General features: G+C 44.3%; 1 long non-coding RNA gene across 1 annotated transcript; it reads right to left on the bottom strand.

Moving 5' to 3' along the window:
- Positions 1–1,211: 1,211 nt before the first annotated feature.
- Positions 1,212–2,809, bottom strand: LOC144314242 (uncharacterized). The gene is made up of 2 exons (XR_013380068.1): positions 2,700–2,809; positions 1,212–2,424 (listed from the first exon to the last, which is right to left on the bottom strand). It is a non-coding gene; the product is annotated as an uncharacterized LOC144314242 (long non-coding RNA).
- Positions 2,810–3,278: the final 469 nt, after the last annotated feature.

The following is a 3,278-nucleotide window of genomic DNA, read 5'->3' as shown; positions in this document are numbered from 1 at the left end:
TCCGCTACTCCCATAAGCACTTTTGTTGTGACCATCATTACCTATCATGGTGTCTACACATGACAGAGCTTGGACACAGGGGCTAAGTTATCTGAGTTTTAATTCTGGCTTGACCAAGATTAGCTGGATTAATCTGTTTGGGGCTGGTATAACAAAATAACATAGACTGTGTGAGTTTTAAGCAAGAGAAATTCATTCCTCACAGTTCTGGAGGCCGGGAAGTCCAAGATCAAGGAGAACAGCATGGCAAGTTCTAGAAGAGCCCTCTTACCCTCACCTCTTGCAAACATGGGGCCATTTCTACAAAACACTAATCTCATTCATGAGGTCTATCCTCATGACCTGAGCATCTTCCAAGGGCCCCGCCTCCTAACACCATCATCTTTGGGGGTTAGGATTTCAACACATGAATTCTGGGAGGGCACAAACATTCAGACCATAGCAGCCACTTACGAGCTTTATAACTTTGGGTAAAGTTTTGACCTTTCAGTGTTTCACTGTCTTTATCTGTGAAATGGGGATTAACATCAGTATCTACTCTGTAAGTTGTTGTAAGGAAGACTGATTTATATGTAAAGTGCTTAAAATAGTCTCTAGTTTATTATAAGCGCTTATTATTAATTATCATTAGTATTACTATTATAGATGCTAAATAAATATCTGTGCAGTGAGCACATTTAGCTGTGTTATTACAATGTTCTTCTTGGGCATAGGAAATCGTGCTAGTACCCGTGAATCCATTAACCCTGCTTTTGGAAAACTGAGTTAGGCTCAGTAAGAGAATCACCTCTAAGGTATTACTATGTTCTGCTTAATATCTATTTACCCAGAGACACAAAAATTAAATAGTCCTTGGGTATTAGCTTTGCAAATCCAGATCTATAAAAAGAACACATTTCTTTACCAAGCTCAGGAAAGGTTAGTGGGAGGATAAATATGAGGTATTATGAGCTCCTCAGAAGAAAGTAGTTATTAAGCACAGGGCCCTAATATTATTAACGGTGAACCAGAATGCTCTGATCTTTGACATTTATATCCACAGCTGAAGATGTATTAGCTAATCAATTTCAAAGGGAATTAGTTTATATAACAGAAATCTTATTTATGTCTCGTTTAAATAAATGTTGTACAGTGGATGTTGCAGGTGAGCAAATGAATTCGAATCCTATTCTCAGGAAGAGGTTTTAAAAAATAAGGAGAGCATATTTCGATTTGTTTATGTACATTTACTGCAAAGAAAAAGCCAAGCAGTCATCAATAGAGCAGCTGGGGAGAAGTATTGGATTCAAGCTTTGCTTTAAATGAATCAGTTTGTGTTCTGTTTTGGATCACTTCCTGAAGTCAATATTCATCGACCTTAAAGGACCTCTTCGAGCTCTCCAAAGATGTTTATCCGTGGAGGTAGCGTCCGGGGAGACTCTAACTGTGTTTCAACATTCATGTCCAATATCGACTTCTCTTTAAACATCATCATTCTTATCTTTCAGGAAGCAAATTGCATAAAATTATGTGACTGTGTTTATGTTTCCTGTTGGAAATTTCAGAGAACATCATTAAGGCGCTCTGGGCCCAGCATGCGAATCTCCGACCTGCAGCATCCGCACCACCTGAGAGCGGGTTGGAGATGCAGACTCTGAGCGTCCCACCCCAGGCTCCCTGCGTCAGAGTCCGCATTGTACCCAGACCCCCGGGTGCTTCAGAAGCCCCACTCTATGACGTGGGCAATCAAATGAACCGAGACTCCTCCTGAGCATCTGGTAGGTGGAGACAATTTACGACACAATTTGACAGGTTGTCGTTTAGACAAATATGAGTTGGACGTGGTGGGAATAAGGTGTTGCTCGCAGGGCACGTTGGTTTAACCAAGAGAAAATCACCTGAGGGTGTGGCAATGAAGACAGGAAGTCTGATTGCGGTCCTTCCTTGGCCTGGCACGTACAGGACGAGAGAGTATTGTGTCCGGGCCTGCTTGCCAAGCCAGATGCACGCCGGACAGCCCGTCTTCCCTGCTTGGTGGCTCAGGGGTTGCACTTCCATGGGAGACAGTCCTCTAATTAGTGTCCCCGAACTCAAGCTCCTTTCATGGCGCTGATCGTGCCTCCTCCACAGAGGCTGAGCCAGGGAGCACCCCCGGGGGCAGGTTCGAGAAGTCTGCAGGCACCGGCTGCCCAGCCCAGCCCACGCAGGCCACCGGCGGCCGAAGACTGGCTTTCTGTTAGAGCTGGTACCACCGACGGTCGGCCTCTCCTTCCTGGGGGTAGAGCCTGGCAGATCTAAGCTTTCTCTCCGACGGTTTGTCACGCAGTAATGTAACTGCTAGATGATGGCTCATGAGGTCTGGCCACCGCCTCTGGTTAAAGAAGCGGGACTGAGGAAGGCACTAGCCACGCTGCTGACCCCAGGAACCCCATGTTCACGGACAGCCTGTTGACATAACAAACTGAGAGTTTGTGATTTGAGCGGCCTCGAAACCCGAAAATAAATAAGGTCTTTTCTAATAGTACTTATTTGTAATCGGCCCTATTGAGCACACCTATCACCTTCCTGGACCTTCTCTCATTGTTATTGAGTCATTTAGAAAATGCGCTTCTGCCCACAGAGAAATGAGTATGTCTGGTCTATGCATATATATGCGTAGGCGGATATATATTTTTTTACCACCCCTTCTCCTCCCACCCACACAAAACTCAGCGATGTACAAAACCTGGGTGCTGCGACTGATTTTTCAGTTTCAGTGTCATCGGGAGATGGAAGGAAAAGGGTTACATCAGAACCCATCTGGAAACATTCTGCTCTAAATCAAACTACACTGGTGAAGAACAGTTGTTGCCTTGGTGAGCTTTATTGCCATTTGCTGATGCAGCTTGCTCCAGCCAACCAACCACAAGGGACATATAATGGGAGCCCCGGATTCAAGCCCCTCTTGGAAGGAATCCATAAAAGAGCAGAGATGTGAACCCAGCAATAAATCCTAGAGGCATTTGTGCTGGAGCCATGAAATGATACCAATAACTCCTTAGTAACACATTAAAGGGACAATAAAGGGAATTCGCCATGGGTTTTTTTTTTTTTTTTGGATGTATTAGGGCTATTTTTAATTGAAACTCATCAAAGACACAACAGAGCATGTGACAGCAGCTGTTTACCAATTGCTTTTCATTTATTTCAGATTTTATCTTGAGCTCTACTTTTATTCAGTCACACAGAGCTCATTATTTAAACCACCCTTGAAGACCGGCTCGGCCATCCTCAAGGGCCCCTACAGGAGGCTCTATGTT

Source organism: Canis aureus, chromosome 5, assembly GCF_053574225.1.
Source record: "Canis aureus isolate CA01 chromosome 5, VMU_Caureus_v.1.0, whole genome shotgun sequence".
NCBI lineage: Eukaryota > Metazoa > Chordata > Mammalia > Carnivora > Canidae > Canis > Canis aureus.
This window is presented reverse-complemented; position numbering and strand designations above follow the sequence as displayed.